Source organism: Choloepus didactylus, chromosome Y, assembly GCF_015220235.1.
Source record: "Choloepus didactylus isolate mChoDid1 chromosome Y, mChoDid1.pri, whole genome shotgun sequence".
In the NCBI taxonomy this organism is placed as follows: domain Eukaryota; kingdom Metazoa; phylum Chordata; class Mammalia; order Pilosa; family Megalonychidae; genus Choloepus; species Choloepus didactylus.
The window spans coordinates 7,215,426-7,241,440 of NC_051335.1; the positions used below are offsets into that span (position 1 = coordinate 7,215,426).

The 26,015-nt window shown below is 39.1% G+C and overlaps 1 pseudogene; it reads left to right on the forward strand.

The window, feature by feature from the left end:
- Positions 1–20,787, forward strand: part of LOC119524069 — a 63,929-nt pseudogene extending 43,142 nt beyond the window's left edge.
- The last annotated feature ends 5,228 nt before the right edge of the window (positions 20,788–26,015 follow it).

The window sequence follows — 26,015 nt, forward strand, 5'->3', positions numbered from 1 at the left end:
CTAATAATAGTTTAATATTAAGATGAGAGCGATATTGTTTAAGGAAGAACCTGACAACCTAGTGTTTCACCAGCTGGTTTTGCCATTTGTTTATTATCTCTCATTTTATTCCCATCTCATTAATTTTATCTTTAAAGTTTTAAATTGTAAAAGTAATGTAACTTTTGTTATAAAAAATTTTGGAAATAGAGAAAATGATTGCCCTTGGCTCCCCAACCACTATCATTTTGGTTATTTTTCTTGAGCATATTCTTTCTTTGTTGTCATCGCTGGGATATTTGAGAATTGAAGAAATTTCCAACAATGGTAATAAAGAGGACAAGGCAACGTCTCTTGAGATAGTCCTGAGGCGTTTGTGTTAGCAGATTACTGGAAAAAAGTGGGTCCTGCTTAGGAATCAACTCCAAGCTCTTCTTAAGTAGATACCTATTCCAGAATCAAGTTCCTGAGCTCTTCCTATTTCTGCTTTCCTGACTTCACTTCTGAACCCACAGAAGCTTTTCTGAAACTCTGTCTTTGCAACACATGCCCAGTTTCTCTTCTGGGATTAGCAGTCCACCTCCAAGCCCAGAAATCTCCAAGGGTCTTTAATAAACATTTCTTGAGAACCAAAACTTATACTCTGTCTCAGACAGGATTCAGTTCACTCACTATTGTTATACTTACTCCTTGGGAAGACACTTTATTTTCATTTGGTAGAACACAGGTGTTTTTGACCCAAATCCATTTGACTCACATATTATTTTTGGGGTGGTCATGCTTAATGCCTAATGTAATATTTCTGGCTTGTATTGATTTTTCTATTTTACCTTTAATTTGTCACAGTGATGGGCACACCAACAAAATATTTCTAGAAAATATTAGAGTAAGGAGGACTGGTATGAGGTACCAAAGTCATGTGAATTTGAACTTCAGTGGTTACCATGGAAACAGAGAGGGTGGGATAGATGTGTGAAGCATGACAACAGAAGGTAGACAGGCTTGGTGACTGACTAGACACAGGTAATAAATAATATCTGACATTTGAAGGGAAGAAAACTGATTGTTCTTTGGTCCCCCCAATAATGCATTGTATCCTAAAAAAAAGAAACAGTCAGTGATGCCTACAAGGTTTTAGACCTGGGTTTCTAGGAAAATGGTAATGCCACTGACAGAGAAAGATGAAAATTAAGACATTTCTTAGATCTGATTATGCTTACTTCCTCTTGGTTTCCTGTCAGGAGATTCTAGTGTTACTAGTCAAAGTGGTAGCAATCTTGGTTATTGGTTTCCAAGACTTACCATCCCCAAGAGAAGATCAATGCAGATGTTCTCTTCTGTGCAGCAACTTCTCATTTGAAATGGACTGTTGTCTTGACTCCATCATACAAAGCTGGAATCCCATGGCATGATGATATATTTTACATGCAAAGGAAGAATCACAGTTACTCCAATGGGGAGATTTGAGTTCTTCAGTTTCCTTGGTTCATGCATTTATTATCATCCCTTTTTTTTAAACAAACATGCTCATAGTGTTTACTCTGTGCCTGGAACCATATTAACTCATTTAATTTTCATAACCACCTTATATGAAGTAGGCATTTCCCCAGGGTCACATAACTAATAAGTGGTGTACTGCAGATTCAAACCCAGGCAGAAGTCTTCAGGGCCCATGGTCGTGACCATTGTGCCATGCTGCCAGGCCTTGCTCTTGTTTCTGCCTTGCTCTTGTTTCTTCATTCCTTCATTCAGTCCCTGTATCTCCATTTTACATATTCACTCTCCTCTCCATCCCTGTAAGCAGCCATTCTAATTTATTTGATGTATACCCTGCAGTTTCTGTGTTCTTCTTAAATATATACTAATGTTGTGTGTAATTGTATTTTTATTTGCATAAACGGTATGCCGTTGTAATTCTCATTTCTTTCATTCTCGTTTCAATCTCAGAAACTATGGTTTCAAGATACATCCATGTTACTGTTTTTTTACGCAGTACCTTGCTTCTGACTGCTTCACTCCACTTCAGCCTAGCTACATTTTTGCTAATTGCATTTCAAGGTCAATTTTTAAAGACTTTGTTTCAATAACTCAAGAAAGGACTGATGAAACCCTAACTTGGAGACATAGAGAAAAATCTTCAGATTGGTAGTTTGTGGTTACGATCCCAGCATACTAGACACACCGAGTGACTTTTAACAACTTAGTTGACATCCCCATGCTTCCCTGGGGATGGGTAGAAAATTGGTTTTAAGTTGGAGGCCTTGACACTTGACACACTAAGCTATCTTTAGAGAAAATGCTTTATAAAAAAAATATTTTCATGGCTACCAGGAATCATGAATGAGCATATGAAGGATAAGGCAGAGACCACAGTGTAGCTATAGAATCAGCTTCATTATTTTGTAGTTAGACATATAACTCTGCCTCTAAACTCTAAAACAGCCCTTTTTCCATGACATATGAAACAATAAGTAGAGTAAAAACCTTTCAATTAAATTATATTTTGATTTTTAAGAAATATGTACAATTCTAAAGTTACAAGTGGATTGTATTCCAACCAATCATTTGTAAGGAAATTGTTTGGAATGGAGAGCAATATTTCCTGATATATATAATGGTTAGAGTTCCAGGGTAATTTGTGAAGGCTTATGTACTCTATAATGATGTGCTGTTTATTGCAATGAAAAAGAATTATTGCAATTCTAATAGGGAAAAAAGCAAACACATTTTTAAAAAGCTCATTTTACAATATAAGCATTTAATACATGTTATTTAATCTGTATAGAAATTGTAGAACATAGATATTCTTCCCATTTTATAGCTGATGAAACTGAAATTTAGAAAGGTTAAACAACTTACACAAAGGTATGTAGCTAGTAAGTGCTAGAGGTGGAATTCTAATCTGGTCTTCTCTGACTCCAAAGCTTGCATTCTTTCCACCTTACCATGCTTTTGAGACAAGATCCTGTAATTAAACCAAATTAATTGAAAAAAGATTGAATGTGAGATTATTGTTTCTCTTAAATCCTGATGTTTGAGACAAAGTAGGTGAGTTGGAGTGGATGAGCAGGAACATAAAGATATTTGGGGACATTCTGAAAGTAACTTCTATTTCAGGACGTATGTCACAGGCTCTTGCATTAATAGGTCATATTTCATTTCCAAACATAGTCGCTTTCCTTTGCCTTGGTAGGGGAATCTCACTAGAACTTTGATGCCTATCAGTTTTAATTAGGGTCATTTGAGGAGGGGGGGTGGCTCGTAAATGGAATAGAGAGTGAGATACTCCTTTAGATAATTGTGCAGGAATCGAAAGAAGGGAAAGAAACAGGGCCTTAAAGTGAACACGTGTGCACAAGGGGGTGAAATTGCACAAAATGGAATCAACCAAGCTGTTAGCAGCAAAGAATGAAAGAAAATGGAGGGGTTTGTCCTGTGCCCTATCATATGCAGGAGAAGAAAAGATGTCTTAAGGGAGAGATATTGCATACAAAAGTTTCCAGAAGACATCACTGTCCCATGACAACTTATTTGTTGTCTAGAGGGGCTGAGGGATTGGTAGAAATAGAGGGGATTCCTGTGTACCAGGCTCATTCCTCCCACCACACCCCCACACGCAAATAGAATGTTTATAACGTGTGTAGGGCTTTTACAGAGATAAGTAATACTTTGTAAGATTAACCAATCTGGCAAATAGTTATTTAAATACACTTTAAAACTAATTTGGAGTGACTGTTCTCATTGATGTTTAATTGCTATTACTTATGTGTTTGACACAATTCATTTTAATAGTAGATGTTAATTTATAACAGAATTCAATCTTAGACAGACTACTTGGATGTTCAGATTTATAACATTTGCTTCAGTCATTGAAAGGGAACATGTAATCTGAACTATCCAAGTACATAGTTCAATGAAAACATTTCAATTTCCATGTCTATGATCGTACATGTCATTTTTGTCCAACTGAGATGTTCCACTAATGATGTGATGGGGTAGATTTAATGTGATTTCATGTTCAAAATAAAATGCTCATGAAAATTTCGACTTATGTTTTATAGATAGATGAAGTTGGAATCACTGAATATGTAAAAGGAGATAACCGAAAGTTTGAAATCTGGTGTGGTGGGAAGGAAGAAGTTTATATTATCCAGGTTGGCCATTTCAACATTATTCTAGAAGCCATCATCTGCTTTAAGACACAGAAGTCTGAATTTGCAAACAAAAGTCATTTTGGTTCCATTACGAAAGCTCTCATCCTTTTCGTGTAGGTCACTTGAAACATAATATCAATATTATTATCTGTCATCTATTTAAGCTTTTATCCCAGTAGCACTTGTTTAAAACTTAAATTGAGATACACCTGTGCTGCATTCTAGGGCTTTAAGTTTTCACAACTACACTAGAAGTTGAATCAACTATAGCTGACAGTTTGGCAGGTGCTTTCCTGTCTCCATCGCATCTCGAGAGTTAACAGATTTATAATAGTTCAGAGGGTACCTGATTCTGAGACATGAGGCTGTGACAGTTGAGATCTGATCCCTGCTTCTGAAGAACGTGGTTAAAGCCCTGGCCAGATGTGCTATAAGACCTATCCTGTTTCACAAAGGGGGACAGGAATCAGAACATTTCAAGAGGTGGTTGTCATTCCAATGACATTTGTTTCATGACTTAACGACAGCTCAGTGTGCTGGTAGTTTGTTTGTTTTTTTTTAATTCTGTACTAGGTGATCTTGGTTTGTTTTCGATATGTTAGCTCTTGGTATATTTTAACAAACATCTTGTAAGTAATGAGAGAATATAAAGGAAGCCTTCACTTTATTATCAGTAACTAAAATTATTCTGTAATAAATTGTCTTTACGAAAACAGTGGAGACTACCTTATTTTACCAAAATGAAACATAAAGATAATTATATTATTAAAAGAACCCTCCCACAAAGAAAAAAAGTGAGATTATATTTTGCTGTTTCTCAGAGCATTACCATTCCATTATTTATAGGCAATTTCAAAATAGTTTGGCTGTATTATTTCATTTAATCTAATGGCTAATTGTTTGCTTCTTAGAAGTGTTAAGAGTGGAAAGATTAGAACTTGATTATGGCTTTTTTTAAGGAGTATATCATGTTTTATATACTTAATAGCATGTTTAATCAGAAAGCATCAATTTAAAAAGGAAAAGTGTCTCTTGCCTTTTTTTTTTTTTTAAATCTTTAGGCTCCAAATACAGATGTGAAGGTGTCATGGTTAAAAGAAATACGAAATATTTTGTTGAAGCAACAGGAACTTATAACAGGTAAATTCAAATCTGAATTCCTCAAAACAAGAAGTATGATAACAGCTCATTGAATCAGATTTTGTGATAATTTTTATGGGGAATGGGGCTGATATTTGCTCTCTGCTATTAATAATGAAAGGGCTTGTTAAAACTAATTCATAGTAAGATCAAGATTCAGGGGATTGTTTAAACTACTTTGGCACATGAACTTTACACAAGAAAATGAACTCTTGTGTTTGAGAAGCAGTTATGAAGCAATGCAGTGACTTCTGAGTCCTTCCCATGAGGCAACTTGGCTTATTACCTCGAGTAATCATCACTTGGTGATGAAAATGGTTGTGTGTGTGTGTGTGTGTGTGAAAGTCACTGACCTTCAAGGAAGCAAGACATGTAGGCTTCTGAATAACTCTTAAATACACTTTGCTGTCTTTCCCAGTTAAAAAACGAGAGCAACAGAATCAGTTAACACAACGAGGTCAGCTTTTTTCTCAGCCGAATGTGTAAGTGATTATTCTTTAAGAAAAATCCCTCCAGTGATCTGTTCTCTGTCATGTGAAGCAATGTAATGAAAGTATCTCTGACCAACACTGCCTGCCATTTTAGCAATACTTCATCAAATTCTAAAAACACACCATTTTCTAAGTTCTAGCCTTTTACCTGGAGCCCCTTGATGTCAATAGTAGTATGATGGCCTTGGTCACCTTCAATCTGATTGGAGAAAGAGAATTGTAAGGATATGACAACAGATTAGATGAAGGACTGGCAGCCACTGCTGGCTCACAGCTTTGGTGGAGACCATTGGCTGGTGATTTTGGCCTCTCTTTCTACATAGTTAGAGAGCAGTCATAATGATAGCTCTGCTGCGAGATTAGAGATGAGGCCTTTGTGTCCTGCCTCTAGGGATTCTAAAAGGTGGCTTCCTTAGAATCTCCATACTGATCCCAAACCCCTGGCAGAGAAATTCACAACTTAGCCTCTGTGTAAGAAGGGATCACTACATTACTTATCAGACACACTATCTTGCTCCATTACACATCATCTTTCAAGGGTAACTAACATCAGGTACAATGTTTGGTTTGTCTGGGGTCTTAGGAGAACCATATAAAACTTACAGTGGAAGATTTTAATTCTCCAGGGTACACAAAACTCCATCTTTTATCAGACATTATAGGAGTAAAGTCTTTAGGTTTGATGTAATAATTGACTTTTTTATAAATAATTTTTTATTAGAGAAGTTGTAGTTTTACAAAAAATCCTGCAGAAAATACAGACTTCCCATATGCTACCCCCTATTATTTTTTAAAGGGGCTAAAATTTGTTGAACCCCTGCTACAGGCCGGAAGCATTATACATAGTTAATCTTGTAATAACTACATGAGACACCCATATTACAGATACGAAAACTGAGACTAAGGGCAATGATCTCTCTTTTTTTAAAAATTCAATTTTATTGAGATATACTCAGATACCATTACAATCATCCAGTATAAAATCAGTTGTTCACAATGCCATCGTATAGTTGTGCTTCATCACCACAATCAATTTTTGAACAATTTCATTTCTCCAAAAAAATAAAAATAAGAATAAAAATAAAACTAAAAGAGAATACCTGAAACATGCTATCCTCCATCCCACCCTATTTTTCAATTAATTTTTGTCCCCATTTTTCTACTCATTTGTCCATACACTGTATAAAGGGAGTGTGAGCCACAAAGTTTTCACAGTCATGCAGTCACACTGTGTAAGCTACATTGTTATATAGTCGTCTTCAAGAGTCAAAGCTACTGGGTTGCAGTTTGACAGTTTCAGGTATTTCCTTCTACCTATTCCAATACACTAAAACCTAAAAAGGAATATCTATATAATGCGTAAGAATATCCTCCAGAATGATCTCTCGACTCCATTTGAAATCTCTCAGCCACTGAAACTTTATTTTGTTTCATTTCTCTTCCCCCTTTTGGTCAAGAAGACTTTCTCAATCCCACAATGCTGGGTCCAGGTTCATCCCAGGGAGTCATGTCCCATGTTGCCAGGGAGATTTACACTCCTGGGAGTCATGTCCCACATAGGGGAAAGGGCAGTGAGTTTATCTGCCAAGTTTTGCCCCCCTGTCATTAACACTTGGTGTTAGTGTGGTACCTTTGTTACAATTGATGAAAGAATGTTATAATTATATTACTAACTCTAGTTCATAATTTACATTAGGGTGTATTTTTCCCATGCACCACCTTATTTTTAACATGTTGCATTAGTGTGTTACATCTGTTGTAATTCATGAAAGAACATTTTTATAATGGTACTGCTAACTGTAGACTATCATTGACAGTGGGGTTCAGTGCGTTATATAGTTTATGTTTGATCTTTTAATTTTTATCCTGGTAACTTATATGACCTAAAATTTTCCCCTTTTAACAACATTCATGTATATAATTCAATGCTTTTAATTACATTCACAATGTTGTGTTACCATCACCACCATCCATTTCCAAAACTTTCTCCATATCATCTCCTGAACTCTTCTCTGCATCCTCTCCAACACTTGCAATTTTTTTTTAATAGTAGTCATTCTAGTGGGTATGAAATGGTATCTCATTGTAGTTTTGATTTGCATTTCCCTAGTAGCTAATGATGTTGAGCATCTTTTCATATGCTTTTTAGTCATTTGTGTATTCTCTTTGGAGATGTCTATTCAAGTCTTTTGCCTATTTTTGAATTTTTTTTTTGTTTTTTTTTAATGTTGAGTTGTAGGATTTCTTTATATATTCTGCATATTACACCCTTTATCAGAAATGTGGTTTCCAGATAGTTTCTCCCATTGAATAGGTTGTCTTTTTACTTTAGTGATAGAGTCCTTGGATGCACAAATATTTTCAATTTTGAGGAGGTCCCATTTATCTATTTTTTCCTTTGTGTCTTGTGCTCTGGGTGTAAGTCTAAGAAACTATTGCCTATCACAGTATCCTGAAAATGCTTCCCTACATTTTTTTTCTAGGAGTTTTATAGTTCTGTGTTATTTAGGTCTTTGATCCATTTTGAGTTAAATTTTATATAAGGTGTGAGATAGGGGTCCTTCTTCATTCTTTTGCACAAGATATCCAGTTCTCCCAGCACCACTTGTTGAAGAGATGATTCTTTCTCAATTGAGTGGACTTGGCAGACTTGTCAAAAATCAATTGGTGTCTGAATAAAATTGTTTTGTTATTTTTTCCCAAAGAAAACATTCTAAGAGGAAAGTAAAAAAAAAAAAAAATCAAGTGGCCATAGATGTCAAGGTCTATTTCTGAACTCTCAATTTGATTCCATTGATCTATATATCTATCCTTGCACCAATACCATCCTGTTTGGTCATTGTAGCTTTGTAATAAGAATTAAAGTCAGCAAGTATGAGCCCTCCAACCTTGTTCTTCTTTTTCAAGATGGTTTTGGGTATTTGGGGCCCCTCACCCTTCCAAATAATACTGATGATAGGTTTTTCCATTTCTGTAAAGTCGGCTGTTAGAATTTTGATTGGTATTGCACTGAATCTGTAAATCATGTTGGGTAGAATTGACATCTTAGCAATATGTAGTCTTCGAATCCATGAGCATGAGATATCCTTCCATTTATTTAAATCTTTGATTTTTTTAGCAAAGTTTTGTAGTTTTCCATGTATAAGTTAAATTTTTTTGCATACTTGGTTAAATTTATTCCTAAATATTTGATTCTTTTAGTTGCTATTGTAAGCGGAACTTTTGCTTGATTTCCTCCTCAGATTCTTCGTTACTAGTGTATAGACACATTACTTATTTTTGCACATTGATCTTGTACCCTGCCAATTTGCTGAATCTGTTTATTAGACCTAGTAGCTTTGTTGTAGTTTTTTGGTACTTTCTAGCAATAACTGATCTGTAAAAGTCTTAGAGCAACAGGGATATCACACAATATATTTCCCTTGGAGCTAGAAGGTAGTAGTTTTTCTCTTGAATGCTAAAGAGAGCATCTGCTGACTTGGCTCCTAGAATTTAAGCTTTTGTATATTATAAAGAACTATAACCACACAAACTTAAATTAGGGGTTGGCTCTGTTTGAACGGATTCTCAGAGCACGTTCTTAACACATGGTATTGGTGGAAGAAATACTATTTTAAATTTCTTATTACTCTTACACTGTACAAAAGCTTTGTTTTTTTTTTAATGTATCTGCTATTTCAGAAAGCAGTGGCATGTTTTAACAAATACTAAAGAAACTGAATCTGAACATCCCAGTGCTCTGGAGGAAGGTGGTGGAGCAATTGTGCCAACTGAGGCAGATGCAAATTCAGGTATGTATAATGGTCACTGAAAGATAAGATTCGTGGCTGTGCAAGTGTTTTTCTCCCATCATTAATTTGGAAATTCTCCCAGTCTATTATCATTGTATAAACCAAACAAAGTTAACTCATTTTTATAAATCCTCTTTTCTTGTGCATATGCAATACACTCTGGTGGGCACTGTAAAGCAGCGGTTGTCAAAGTGTGGTTCCTGGACCAGTAACAGAAGCAGCAACAGGGAGCTGGTAAGGAAGGCAAATTCTCTGGCTCTGCCCCAAACCTTCTGAATCAGAAACTCTGGGAGTCAGGCCCAGCCATCTGCATTTTAACAAGCCCTCCAGGGGATTCTGATATATGCTCAAGCTTGAGAGTCCCTGCTGGAGAGGATCCAGAGAGGAATAAAACACATAAATGCTGGCTTCCAGCAATCCACACTTCACTTCCCATTAAGTTTCATGAATGAAGAGTCATTTGCAGCTGAAATAGTTATTGTTCTTATGCAAACTGTGTTGTTTAAAGTGATTTCAGGAGGCGGGGCAAGATGGCAGACTGGTGAGCTGTAAGTTTTAGTTACTCCTCCAGGAAAGTAGGTAAAAAGCAAGGAACTGCGTGGACTGGACACCACAGAGCAATCTGACTTTGGACATACTTCATACAACACTCATGAAAACGTGGAACTGCTGAGATCAGCGAAATCTGTAAGTTTTTGCCGCCAGGGGACCCGCGCCCCTCCCTGCCTGGCTCAGTCCCGGGGGAGGAGGGGCTGTCAGCTCCGGGAAGGAGAAGGGAGAACTGCAGTGGCTGCTCTTAGCGAAAACAAATTCTACTGATTCAAACTCCAACCATAGATAGACTGAGACCAGACACCAGAGACACTGAGAGCAGCCAGCCCAGCAGAGAGGAGACAGGCATAGAAAAAAAACAACACGAAAAACTCCAAAATAAAAGCAGAGGATTTTTGGAGTTCTGGTGAACACAGAAAGGGGAAGGGAGGAGCTCAGGCCTTGAGGTGCATATGCAAATCCCGAAGCAAAGCTGATCTCTCTGCCCTGTGCACCTTTCCTTAATGGCCCTGGTTGCTTTGTCTATTAGCATTTCAATAACCCATTAGATCTCTGAGGAGGGCCGTTTTTTTTTTTTTTTAAATCCTTTTTGCTTTTTCTAAAACAATTACTCTAAGAAGCTCAATACACAAAGCTTCAAAGAATTGCAATTTGGGCACGTCAAGTCAAGAGCAGAACTCAGAGAGCTCTGAGACAAAAGGCAATAATCCAGTGGCTGAGAAAATTCAGTAAACAACACAACTTCCCAAGAAAAGGGGGGTGTCCGCTCACAGCCACCATCCTGGTGGACAGGAAACACTCCTGCCCATCGCCAGCCCCATAGCCCAGAGCTGCCCCAGACAACCCAGTGTGACAGAAGTGCTTCAAATAACAGGCGCACACCACAAAACTGGGCGTGGACATTAGCCTTCCCTGCAACCTCAGCTGAATGTCCCAGAGCTGGGAAGGTGGAGCAGTGTGAATTAACAGAGCCCCATTCAGCCATCATTTGAGCAGACTGGGAGCCTCCCTACAAAGCCCAGCAGCCCAGAACTGCCCTGGGGGGACGACACTCACCTGTGACATAGCACAGTCATCCCTCAACAGAGGACCCGGGGTGCACAGCCTGGAAGAGGGGCCCACTTGCAAGTCTCAGGAGCCATACGCCAATACCAAAGACTTGTGGGTCAGTGGCAGAGACAAACTGTGGCAGGACTGAACTGAAGGATTAGACTATTGCAGCAGCTTTAAAACTCTAGGATCATCAGGGAGATTTGATTGTTAGGGCCACCCCCCCTCCCCGACTGCCCAGAAACACGCCCCACATACAGGGCAGGCAACACCAACTACACACGCAAGCTTGGTACACCAATTGGGCCCCACAAGACTCACTCCCCCACTCACCAAAAAGGCTAAGCAGGGGAGATCTGGCTTGTGGAGAACAGGTGGCTTGTGGACGCCACCAGCTGGTTAGTTAGAGAAAGTGTACTCCACGAAGCTGTAGATCTGATAAATTATAGATAAGGACTTCAATAGGTCTACAAACCCTAAAAGAACCCTATCAAGTTCAGCAAATGCCACGAGGCCAAAAACAACAGAAAATTATAAAGCATATGAAAAAACCAGACGATATGGATACCCAAGCCCAAGCACCCAAATCAAAAGACCAGAAGAGACACAGCACCTAGAGCAGCTACTCAAAGAACTAAAGATGAACAATGAGACCATAGTACGGGATATGAAGGAAATCAAGAAGACCCTAGAAGAGCATAAAGAAGACATTGCAAGACTAAATAAAAAAATGGATGATCTTATGGAAATTAAAGAAACTGTTGACCAAATTAAAAAGATTCTGGACACTCATAGTACAAGACTAGAGGAAGTTGAACAACGAATCAGTGACCTGGAAGATGACAGAATGGAAAATGAAAGCATAAAAGAAAGAATGGGGAAAAAAATTGAAAAACTCGAAATGGACCTCAGGGATATGATAGATAATATGAAACGTCCGAATATAAGACTCATTGGTGTCCCAGAAGGGGAAGAAAAGGGTAAAGGTCTAGGAAGAGTATTCAAAGAAATTGTTGGGGAAAACTTCCCAAATCTTCTAAACAACATAAATACACAAATCATAAATGCTCAGCGAACTCCAAATAGAATAAATCCAAAAAAAACCGACTCCGAGACATATACTGATCACACTGTCAAACATAGAAGAGAAGGAGCAAGTTCTGAAAGCAGCAAGAGAAAAGCAATTCACCACATACAAAGGAAACAGCATAAGACTAAGTAGTGACTACTCAGCAGCTACCATGGAGGCAAGAAGGCAGTGGCACAATATATTTAAAATTCTGAGTGAGAGGAATTTCCAGCCAAGAATACTTTATCCAGCAAAGCTCTCCTTCAAATTTGAGGGAGAGCTTAAATTTTTCACAGACAAAGAAATGCTGAGAGAATTTGCTAACAAGAGACCTGCCCTACTGGAGATACTAAAGTGAGCCCTACAGACAGAGAAACAAAGACAGGACAGAGAGACTTGGAGAAAGGTTCAGTACTAAAGAGATTCGGTATGGGTACAATAAAGGATATTAATAGAGAGAGGGAAAAATATGGCAAACATAATCCAAAGGATAAGATGGCCGATTCAAGAAATGCCTTCACGGTTTTAACGTTGAATGTAAATGGATTAAACTCCCCAATTAAAAGATATAGATTCGCAGAATGGATCAAAAAAAATGAACCATCAATATGTTGCATACAAGAGACTCATCTTAGACACAGGGACACAAAGAAACTGAAAGTGAAAGGATGGAAAAAAATATTTCATGCAAGCTACAGCCAAAAGAAAGCAGGTGTAGCAATATTAATCTCAGATAAAATAGACTTCAAATGCAGGGATGTTTTGAGAGACAAAGAAGGCCACTACATACTAATAAAAGGGGCAATTCAGCAAGAAGAATTAACAATCGTAAATGTCTATGCACCCAATCAAGGTGCCACAAAATACATGAGAGAAACACTGGCAAAACTAAAGGAAGCAATTGATGTTTCCACAATAATTGTGGGAGACTTCAACACATCACTCTCTCCTATAGATAGATCAACCAGACAGAAGACCAATAAGGAAATTGAAAACCTAAAGAATCTGATAAATGAATTAGATTTAACAGACATCTACAGGACATTACATCCCAAATCACCAGGATACACATACTTTTCTAGTGCTCACGGAACTTTCTCCAGAATAGATCATATGCTGGGACATAAAACAAGCCTCAATAAATTTAAAAAGATTGAAATTATTCAAAGCACATTCTCTGACCACAATGGAATACAATTAGAAGTCAATAACCATCAGAGACTTAGAAAATTCACAAATACCTGGAGGTTAAACAACACACTCCTAAACAATCAGTGGGTTAACGAAGAAATAGCAAGAGAAATTGCTAAATATATAGAGATGAATGAAAATGAGAACACAACATACCAAAACCTATGGGATGCAGCAAAAGCAGTGCTAAGGGGGAAATTTATAGCACTAAACGCATATATTAAAAAGGAAGAAAGAGCCAAAATCAAAGAACTAATGGATCAACTGAAGAAGCTGGAAAATGAACAGCAAACCAATCCTAAACCAAGTAGAAGAAAAGAAATAACAAGGATTAAAGCAGAAATCAATGACATAGAGAACAAAAAAACAATAGAGAGGATAAATATCACCAAAAGTTGGTTCTTTGAGAAGATCAACAAGATTGACAAGCCCCTCGCTAGACTGACAAAATCAAAAAGAGAGAAGACCCATATAAACAAAATAATGAATGAAAAAGGTGACATAACTGCAGATCCTGAAGAAATTAAAAAAATTATAAGAGGATACTATGAACAACTGTATGGCAACAAACTGGATAATGTAGAGGAAATGGACAATTTCCTGGAAACATATGAACAACCTAGACTGACCAGAGAAGAAATAGAAGACCTCAACCAACCCATCACAAGCAAAGAGATCCAATCAGTCATCAAAAATCTTCCCACAAATAAATGCCCAGGGCCAGATGGCTTCACAGGGGAATTCTACCAAACTTTCCAGAAAGAACTGACACCAATCTTACTCAAACTCTTTCAAAACATTGAAAAAAATGGAACACTACCTAACTCATTTTATGAAGCTAACATCAATCTAATACCAAAACCAGGCAAAGATGCTACAAAAAAGGAAAACTACCGGCCTATCTCCCTAACGAATATAGATGCAAAAATCCTCAACAAAATACTTGCAAATCGAATCCAAAGACACATTAAAAAAATCATACACCATGACCAAGTGGGGTTCATTCCAGGCATGCAAGGATGGTTCAACATCAGAAAAACAATCAATGTATTACAACACATTAAAAACTCGAAAGGGAAAAATCAATTGATCATCTCAATAGATGCTGAAAAAGCATTTGACAAAATCCACCATCCCTTTTTGATAAAAACACTTCAAAAGGTAGGAATTGAAGGAAACTTCCTCAACATGATAAAGAGCATACATGAAAAACCCACAGCCAGCATAGTACTCAATGGTGAGAGACTGAAAGCCTTCCCTCTAAGATCAGGAACGAGACAAGGATGCCCGCTGTCACCACTGTTATTCAACATTGTGCTGGAAGTGCTAGCCAGGGCAATCCGGCAAGACAAAGAAATAAAAGGCATCCAAATTGGAAAAGAAGAAGTAAAACTGTCATTGTTTGCAGATGATATGATCTTATATCTAGAAAACCCTGAGAAATCAACGATACACCTACTATAGCTAATAAACAAATTTAGCAAAGTAGCGGGATACAAGATTAATGCACATAAGTCAGTAATGTTTCTATATGCTAGAAATGAACAAACTGAAGAGACACTCAAGAAAAAGATACCATTTTCAATAGCAACTAAAAAAATCAAGTACCTAGGAATAAACTTAACCAAAGATGTAAAAGACCTATACAAAGAAAACTACATAACTCTACTAAAAGAAATAGAAGGGGACCTTAAAAGATGGAAAAATATTCCATGTTCATGGATAGGAAGGCTAAATGTCATTAAGATGTCAATTCTACCCAAACTCATCTACAGATTCAATGCAATCCCAATCAAAATTCCAACAACCTACTTTGCAGACTTGGAAAAGCTAGTTATCAAATTTATTTGGAAAGGGAAGATGCCTCGAATTGCTAAAGACACTCTAAAAAAGAAAAACGAAGTGGGAGGACTTACACTCCCTGACTTTGAAGCTTATTATAAAGCCACAGTTGCCAAAACAGCATGGTACTGGCACAAAGATAGACATATAGATCAATGGAATCGAATTGAGAATTCGGAGATAGACCCTCAGATCTATGGCCGACTGATCTTTGATAAGCCCCCCAAAGTCACCGAACTGAGCCATAATGGTCTTTTCAACAAATGGGGCTGGGAGAGTTGGATATCCATATCCAAAAGAATGAAAGAGGACCCCTACCTCACCCCCTACACAAAAATTAACGCAAAATGGACCAAAGATCTCAATATAAAAGAAAGTACCATAAAACTCCTAGAAGATAATGTAGGAAAACATCTTCAAGACCTTGTATTAGGCGGCCACTTCCTAGACTTTACACCCAAAGCACAAGCAACAAAAGAGAAAATAGATAAATGGGAACTCCTCCAGCTTAGAAGTTTCTGCACCTCAAAGGAATTTCTCAAAGGTAAAGAGGCAGCCAACTCAATGGGAAAAAATTTTTGGAAACCATGTATCTGACAAAAGACTGATATCTTGCATATACAAAGAAATCCTACAACTCAATGACAATAGTACAGACAGCCCAATTATAAAATGGGCAAAAGATATGAAAAGACAGTTCTCTGAAGAGGAAATACAAATGGCCAAGAAACACATGAAAAAATGTTCAGCTTCACTAGCTATTAGAGAGATGCAAATTAAGACCACAATGAGATACCATCTAACACCGGTTAGAATGGCTGCCATTAAACAAACAGGAAACTACAAATGCTGGAGGGGATGTGGAGAAATGGAACTCTTATTCATTGTTGGTGGGACTGTATAATGGTTCAGCCACTCTGGAAGTCAGTCTGGCAGTTTCTTAGGAAACTAGATATAGAGCTACCATTCGATCCAGCGATTGCACTTCTCGGTATATACCCGGAAGATCGGAAAGCAGTGACACGAACAGATATCTGCACGCCAATGTTCATAGCAGCATTATTCACAATTGCCAAGAGATGGAAACAACCCAAATGTCCTTCAACTGATGAGTGGATAAATAAAATGTGGTATATCCACACGATGGAATACTACGGGCAGTAAGAAGGAACGATGTGGTGAAACATATGACAACATGGATGAACCTTGAAGACATAATGCTGAGCGAAATAAGCCAGGCACAAAAAGAGAAATATTATATGCTACCACTAATGTGAACTTTGAAAAATGTAAAACAAATGGTTTATAATGTAGAATGTAGGGGAACTAGCAGTAGAGAGCAATTAAGGAAGGGGGAACAATAATCCAAGAAGAACAGATAAGCTATTTAACGTTCTGGGGATGCCCAGAAATGACTATGGTCTGTTAATTTCTGATGGATGTAGTAGGAACAAGTTCACTGAAATGTTGCTATATTATGCAACTTTCTTGGGGTAAAGTAGGAACATGTTGGAAATTAAGCAGTTATCTCAGGTTAGTTGTCTTTTTCTTACTCCCTTGTTATGGTCTCTTTGAAATGTTCTTTTATTGTATGTTTGTTTTCTTTTTAACTTTTTTTTTCATACAGTTGATTTAAAAAAGACGGGAAAGTTAAAAAAAAAAAAGAAAAAAGAAAAAAGACAAACAAGGAAAAAAAAAAAGATGTAGTGCCCCCTTGAGGAGCCTGTGGAGAATGCAGGGGTATTCGCCTACCCCACCTCCATGGTTGCTAACATGACCACAGACATAGGGGACTGGTGGTTTGATGGGTAGAGCCCTCTACCATAAGTTTTACCCTTGGGAAGACAGTTGCTGCAAAGGAGAGGCTAGGCCTCCCTGTATTTGTTCCTAAGAGTCTCCTCCTGAATGCCTCTTTGTTGCTCAGATGTGGCCCTCTGTCTCTGGCTAAGCCAACTTGAAAGGTGAAATCACTGCCCTCCCCCCTACGTGGGATCAGACACCCAGGGAAGTGAATCTCCCTGGCAACGTGGAATATGACTCCCGGGGAGGAATGTAGACCCGGCATCGTGGGATGGAGAACATCTTCTTGACCAAAAGGGGGATGTGAAAGGAAATGAAATAAGCTTCAGTGGCAGAGAGATTCCAAAACCAGCTGAGAGATCACTCTGGTGGGCACTCTTACGCACACTTTAGACAACCTTTTTTAGGTTCTAAAGAATTGGGGTAGCTGGTGGTGGATACCTGAAACTATCAAACTACAACCCAGAACCCATGAATCTCGAAGACAGTTGTATAAAAATGTAGCTTATGAGGGGTGACAGTGGGATTGGGAATGCCATAAGGACCAAACTCCACTTTGTCTAGTTTATGGATGGATGTGTAGAAAAGTAGGGGAAGGAAACAAACAGACAAAGGTACCCAGTGTTCTTTTTTACTTCAATTGCTCTTTTTCACTCTAATTATTATTCTTGTTATTTTTGTGTGTGTGCTAATGAAGGTGTCAGGGATTGATTTAGGTGATGAATGTACAACTATGTAATGGTATTGTAAACAATCGAAAGTACGATTTGTTTTGTATGACTGCGTGGTATGTGAATATATCTCAATAAAATGATGATAAAAAAAATAAAGTGATTTCAAACTGTGTTGAATTCATCAGACATTAAGATAACACTACCTAGGTGCCAGGAATTGTACAAAGTGCTGGACAGTCTATTTAACATACACTCAGCCACCATCCCCGTGAAGCTGGGAAAGTAGAAAGACAGTGCAACAATCAAGTAACGTTAAATGTGGGAAGTCATATGTCAGAGGAGGTATTAGGTATTGTACAAGCGCACAGCAGGTCACACCTAAACCACTCGAGGGACAACAGCAGACTCTCCCCTGTAGCGATGTCTAACCTGATGCCCTAAATATGGTGGTCCTTACTCTGGAAGGGTTCTCCACTAGTTGAGGAGAAACACATGATTGCAACTTTGCTTAGCTTTCAGGTATCCATTTAAAGGTCCCTTCCCCCAGATCATCTATGCTGTTGTCCCCAGAGCAGTCAGGAGAGAGCCTGGTGTCAATGCCTTCATTTTCCAGATGAGGAGACCAAGACACAGAAAGTTGAGTTGACTTTCCCAAGGTCACATGGACAGTTTCCTATGGTCAAGATGAAAGTCTGTTAATTCTCTGCTTGTATTTGATTGCTTAATTCAAATTAACTCAATATATTTATTTTAATTGAGCACCTCCTGCATGCAAGGCTCTTATGAGGCATGCCAGGATATATAACACATGGTCTCTGCCTAGTCAAAGAAATAAGGCAAGTAAAAAAATAAGTGTATTACTGGGCAGAATGTAATAAGTGCTCTAAGAGTGATGGCAATAAAAATGCTACAGAATGTTTGGAAGAGATGATTTTTCTGTAAGAAGGGTAAATATTCTCTGAAACATTATTTAACTTCTTACTTTTTTTAACTGCTCTCCCACCAACACAACCCCAACCTGCATTCATTCTAAAAAATAAAAGAAGTAAATGACAGTCTAGGTCCTTTCTAAAATATCAGAAAATTTTAAATAGTGCAATCTAATCAAAGGTTTAATTATAGAAAGAAACTGTTCTTGGCCCATTGATGCTCACATGCCTTTATTATTACACTCCAATTTACTTATCTTCCTCGGGCAAACAAGCACCATTAAGTAACTTTGCCACAGTCCCAAGTTTTTTTTGTTTGTTTGTTTTACAGATTGGACAGAAATGTCACCATCTGCAGAAATCTTTGAAGAGGAGTGGACAAGCAACTTTTTCTACTCTAGTTGTGCAGAAAATGAACATGAAAATAGGCCCTTGATGGTTAGTAATGACATATTAAAATTAAAACCCTTGAAGCAGTCTTACTGATGGGCTAGTTGGGACACTTAGAGGTAAACTTTTCTCAGCATCCTTTAGGTCATTCGGTGTATATCCCAGCCAAAGAATTTGAAACAAGTCTTGTTATGAACATTCAAGAATTCTCTAAGTAGTACTTAATGAGTTATATATGGAGTCTCTACTGAAGTTGATGAGATAGTGTATTTTTTTAAGTCTCTGTGAAATGACCATTTTTATCTTTAGTTGGCTTCACCACTGTGTTTTCCATTGAGGCACACACAGTAGAATCAGAAAGCAAAGGAGCTCCAAATACACTTTAACAATCAGATTAGATTCCAGATTGGCAAATTTAGGAAATAAACATTACACATTCAAAACTCTTTAATAACGTCTGGGGGAATGTATTGTAATGCATTCTTTAAAAATGTGTTAATGAACCCAAATCTCGGTATAATAGAACAACGGGGCATCCTGTAAAGCAGAAAGGAGTTAGCTTGGGGTGAAAGTAAGGGTGTGTTTGGTTGGTTTTAAGAAGAAATTGTTTCCAAAGCTGGTAGAAATCTAATGGGTTATTAGAGGGGAGTTAGGACTATTTAGGAAAAATTTCTAATTTTCTGAAGTCACCAGCCTGGAGGGTAAGAATGATCTTTTGTGATGGACTGTATGCTTCAGAGCAACTGATTCTGTTTGGTAGTCCTAATGTTAGGGTAAGAGTGTAACAACATGGGTAATCACAAAGCTGGATAATTTTGACTCCGGAATCTCTCCTAAACAAGTAACAGAATAGCCTTTCTTCTAATAATTGATCATAATATGTATCTATATGGTAGTTTACGGTTTACAAAATGATTTTACATTTAATGTTCACAGCATGAGTGTGCAAAAGGGAGAATTTTATTGCCCTCAATTTGCATGGGAAAAAACTGAGGCTCAGAGATGTTAAGAGTTTTGCCCAGAGTCAACTGTTTAAAGCAGCAGTTCTCAAACTTTTTATTCTCAGGAACCCTTTACAGTCTTAAAAATTATTGCAAACCCCAAAGAGTTTTTGTTGATGTTGGACTCATCTGTTGATACATACCAGATTATAAATAAAAATTGAGAAATATAGAATTATTTGTTCATAACTTAAAATAACATTAGTGTACCTGTTGTAAGTTTATACAAATAACATTTTTATTAAAGAGCTACACTTTTCAAAACAAAAAATTTAGTGAGGCATGGCATTAAATTTTTTTTGAAAATCTCTAACATTTAGCTTTAGTAGAAGACAGCTGGATGCTCATATCTGCTTTTGCATTCAATCTGTTGTGATATTATTATATGTTGTGTGGCCTCTAAAAAACTCTGTTGCACTCTTGTAAGAGTATGAGAGTGAAAAAGGCAAATAATATCTTAATATAGATTTGACCTTGAAGTCCCCTTGAAAGGGTGTCAGGAAACCCCAAGGGCCTGCCTCTCACACTTTAGGAACTTCTAGTGTAGATTAATAACAAAAAGGACTTGCATTTCCTGAATTAATATTCTCTGAGTATGAGAGGGTTTGGGGTGTGATGGTTGTTCACGTATAAGGATAAAGTCAGGGGAAGCCAGTTCGTGTTTCAGTATTTGCTGGAGATGATCTACAAACGGATTGTCAAGAAGTGATTGAGAGGCAGGGCAAGATGGCAGACTGGTGAGCTGTATGTTTTAGTTACTCCTCCAGGAAAGTAGGTAAAAAGCCAGGAACTGCGTGGACTGGACACCACAGAGCAATCTGACTTTGGGCATACTTCATACAACACTCATGAAAACGTGGAACTGCTGAGATCAGCGAAATCTGTAAGTTTTTGCGGCCAGGGGACCCACGCCCCTCCCTGCCAGGCTCAGTCCCGGGGGAGGAGGGGCTGTCAGCTCCGGGAAGGAGAAGGGAGAATTGCAGTGGCTGCTCTTACCGGAAACTCATTCTACTGATTCAAACTCCAACCATACATAGACTGAGGCCAGACACCAGAGACTCTGAGAGCAGCCAGCCCAGCAGAGAGGAGACAGACATAGAAAAAAAACAACACGAAAAACTCCAAAATAAAAGCAGAGGATTTTTGGAGTTCTGGTGAACATAGAAAGGGGAAGGGCAGAGCTCAGGCCCTGAGGCGCATATGCAAATCCCAAAGAAAAGCTGATCTCTCTGCCCTGTGGACCTTTCCTTAATGGCCCTGGTTGCTTTGTCTCTTAGCATTTCAATAACCCATTAGATCTCTGAGGAGGGCACTTTTTTTTTTTTTAATCCTTTTTTGTTTTTCTAAAACAATTACTCTAAGAAGCCCAATACAGAAAGCTTCAAAGACTTGCTATTTGGGCAGGTCAAGTCAAGAGCAGAACTAGGAGAGCTCTGAGACAAAAGGCAATAATCCAGTGGCTGAGAAAATTCACTAAACACCACAACTTCCCAAGAAAAGGGGGGTGTCTGCTCACAGCCATCATCCTGGTGGACAGGAAACACTCCTGCCCATCGCGAGCCCCATAGCCCAGAACTGCCCCAGACAACCCAGTGTGACGGAAGTGCTTCAAATAACAGGCACACACCACAAAACTGGGCGTGGACATTAGCCTTCCCTGCAACCTCAGCTGATTGTCCCAGAGTTGGGAAGGTGGAGCAGTGTGAATTAACAAAGCCCCATTCAGCCATCATTTGAGCAGACTGGGAGCCTCCCTACAAAGCCCAGCAGCCCAGAACTGCCCTGGGGGGACGGCACTCACCTGTGACATAGCACAGTCATCCCTCAACAGAGGACCCGGGGTGCACGGCCTGGAAGAGGGGCCCACTTGCAAGTCTCAGGAGCCATACGCCAATACCAAGGACTTGTGGGTCAGTGGCAGAGACAAACTGTGGCAGGACTGAACTGAAGGATTAGACTATTGCAGCAGCTTTAAAACTCTAGGATCATCAGGGAGATTTGATTGTTAGGGCCACCCCCCCTCCCTGACTGCCCAGAAACACGCCCCATATACAGGGCAGGCAACACCAACTACACACGCAAGCTTGGTACACCAATTGGACCCCACAAGACTCACTCCCCCACTCACCAAAAAGGCTAAGCAGGGGAGACCTGGCTTGTGAAGAACAGGTGGCTCGTGGACACCACCTGCTGGTTAGTTAGAGAAAGTGTACTCCACGAAGCTGTAGATCTGATAAATTAGAGATAAGGACTTCAATTGGTCTACAAATCCTAAAAGAACCCTATCAAGTTCAGCAAATGCCACGAGGCCAAAAACAACAGAAAATTATAAAGCATATGAAAAAAACAGACGATATGGATAACCCAAGCCCAAGCACCCAAATCAAAAGATCAGAAGAGACACAGCACCTAGAGCAGCTACTCAAAGAACTAAAGATGAACAATGAGACCATAGTACGGGAGATAAAGGAAATCAAGAAGACCCTAGAAGAGCATAAAGAAGACACTGCAAGACTAAATAAAAAAATGGATGATCTTATGGAAATTAAAGAAACTGTTGACCAAATTAAAAAGATTCTGGACACTCATAGTACAAGACTAGAGGAAGTTGAACAACGAATCAGTGACCTCGAAGATGACAGAATGGAAAATGAAAGCATAAAAGAAAGAATGGGGGAGGCGGGGCAAGATGGCAGACTGGTGAGCTGTAAGTTTTAGTTACTCCTCCAGGAAAGTAGGTAAAAAGCCAGGAACTGCGTGGACTGGACACCACAGAGCAATCTGACTTTGGGCATACTTCATACAACACTCATGAAAATGTCGAACTGCTGAGATCAGCGAAATCTGTAAGTTTTTGCGGCCAGGGGACCCGCGCCCCTCCCTGCCAGGCTCAGTCCCGAGGGAGGAGGGGCTGTCAGCTCCGGGAAGGAGAAGGGAGAACTGCAGTGGTAGCCCTTCTCAGAAACTCATTCTACTGATTCATACTCCAACCATAGATAGACTGAGACCAGACACCAGAGAATCTGAGAGCTGCCAGCCCAGCAGAGAGGAGACAGGCATAGAAAAAAAAAATAACGCGAAAAACTCCAATAAAAACAGAGGATTTTTGGAGTTCTGGTGAACACAGAAAGGGGAAGGGCGGAGCTCAGGCCTTGAGGCGCATATGCAAATCCTGAAGAAAAGCTGATCTCTCTGCCCTGTGGACCTTTCCTTAATGGCCCTGGTTGCTTTGTCTATTAGCATTTCAATAACCCATTAGATCTCTGAGGAAGGCCCTTTTTTTTTTTTTAATCCTTTTTTCTTTTTCTAAAACAATTACTCTAAGAAGCCCAATACAGAAAGCTTCAAAGAATTGCAATTTGGGCACATCAAGTCAAGAGCAGAACTAAGAGAGCTCTGAGACAAAAGGCAATAATCCAGTGACTGAGAAAATTCACTAAACACCACAACTTCCCAAGAAAAGGGGGGTGTCTGCTCACAGCCACCATCCTGGTGGACAGGAAACACTCCTGCCCATCGCCAGCCCCATAGCCCAGAGCTGCCCCAGACAACCCAGTGTGACGGAAGTGCTTCAAATAACAGGCACACACCACAAAACTGGGCGTGGACATTAGCCTTCCCTGCAACCTCAGCTGATTGTCCCAGAGCTGGAAAGGTGGAGCAGTGTGAATTAACGAAGCCCCATTGAGCCATCATTTGAGCAGACTGGGAGCCTCCCTACACAGCCCAGAAGCCCAGAACTGCCCTGGGGGGACGGCACTCACCTGTGACATAGCACAGTCATCCCTCAACAGAGGACCCGGGGTGCACAGCCTGGAAGAGGGGCCCACTTGCAAGTCTCAGGAGCCATACGCCAATACCAAAGACTTGTGGGTCAGTGGCAGAGACAAACTGTGGCAGGACTGAACTGAAGGATTAGACTATTGCAGCAGCTTTGAAACTCTAGGATCATCAGGGAGATTTGATTGTTAGGGCCACCACCCCTCCCCGACTGCCCAGAAACACGCCCCACATACAGGGCAGTCAACACCAACTACACACGCAAGCTTGGTACACCAATTGAGCCCCACAAGACTCACTCCCCTACTCACCAAAAAGGCTAAGCAGGGGAGAACTGGCTTGTGGAGAACAGGTGGCTCGTGGACGCCACCTGCTGGTTAGTTAGAGAAAGTACTCCACGAAGCTGTAGATCTGATAAATTAGAGATAAGGACTTCAATAGGTCTACAAACCTTAAAAGAACCCTATCAAGTTCAGCAAATGCCACGAGGCCAAAAACAACAGAAAATTATAAAGCATATGAAAAAACCAGACGATATGGATAACCCAAGCCCAAGCACCCAAATCAAAAGACCAGAAGAGACACAGCACCTAGAGCAGCTACTCAAAGAACTAAAGATGAACAACGAGACCATAGTACGGGATATGAAGGAAATCAAGAAGACTCTAGAAGAGCATAAAGAAGACATCGCAAGACTAAATAAAAAAATGGATGATCTTATGGAAATTAAAGAAACTGTTGACCAAATTAAAAAGATTCTGGACACTCATAGTACAAGACTAGAGGAAGTTGAACAACGAATCAGTGACCTGGAAGATGACAGAATGGAAAATAAAAGCATAAAAGAAAGAATGGGGAAAAAAATTGAAAAAATCGAAATGGACCTCAGGGATATGATAGATAATATGAAACGTCCAAATATAAGACTCATTGGTGTCCCAGAAGGGGAAGAAAAGGGTAAAGGTCTAGGAAGAGTATTCAAAGAATTTGTTGGGGAAAACTTCCCAAATCTTCAAAACAACATAAATACACAAATCATAAATGCTCAGCGAACCCCAAATAGAATAAATCCAAATAAACCCACTCCGAGACATATACTGATCACACTGTCAAACACAGAAGAGAAGGAGCAAGTTCTGAAAGCAACAAGAGAAAAGCAATTCACCACATACAAAGGAAACAGCATAAGACTAAGTAGTGACTACTCAGCAGCCACCATGGAGGCAAGAAGGCAGTGGCATAATATATTTAAAATTCTGAGTGAGAAAAATTTCCAGCCAAGAATACTTTATCCAGCAAAGCTCTCCTTCAAATTTGAGGGAGAGCTTAAATTTTTCACAGACAAACAAATGCTGAGAGAATTTGCTAACAAGAGACCTGCCCTACTGGAGATACTAAAGGGAGCCCTACAGACAGAGAAACAAAGACAGGACAGAGAGACTTGGAGAAAGGTTCAGTACTAAAGAGATTTGGTATGGGTACAATAAAGGATATTAATAGAGAGAGGGAAAAATATGGCAAACATAAACCAAAGGATAAGATGGCCGATTCAAGAAATGCCTTCACAGTTTTAACGCTGAATGTAAATGGATTAAACTCCCCAATTAAAAGATATAGATTCGCAGAATGGATCAAAAAAAATGAACCATCAATATGTTGCATACAAGAGACTCATCTTAGACACAGGGACACAAAGAAACTGAAAGTGAAAGGATGGAAAAAAATATTTCATGCAAGCTACAGCCAAAAGAAAGCAGGTGTAGCAATATTAATCTCAGATAAAATAGACTTTAATAAATTTAATAAATAGGGAGTGAATCTCCCTGGCAACGTGGAATATGACTCCTGGGGAGGAATGTAGACCCGGCATCGTGGGACGGAGAACATCTTCTTGACCAAAAGGGGGATGTGAAAGGAAATGAAATAAGCTACAGTAGCAGAGAAATTCCAAAAGGAGCCGAGAGGTCACTCTGGTGGGCACTCTTACACACACTTTAGACAACCCTTTTTAGGTTCTAAAGAATTGGGGTAGCTGGTGGTGGATACCTGAAACTATCAAACTACAACCCAGAACCCATGAATCTTGAAGACAGTTGTATAAAAATGTAGCTTATGAGGGGTGACAATGGGATTGGGAAAGCCATAAGGACCACACTCCACTTTGTCTAGTTATGGATGGATG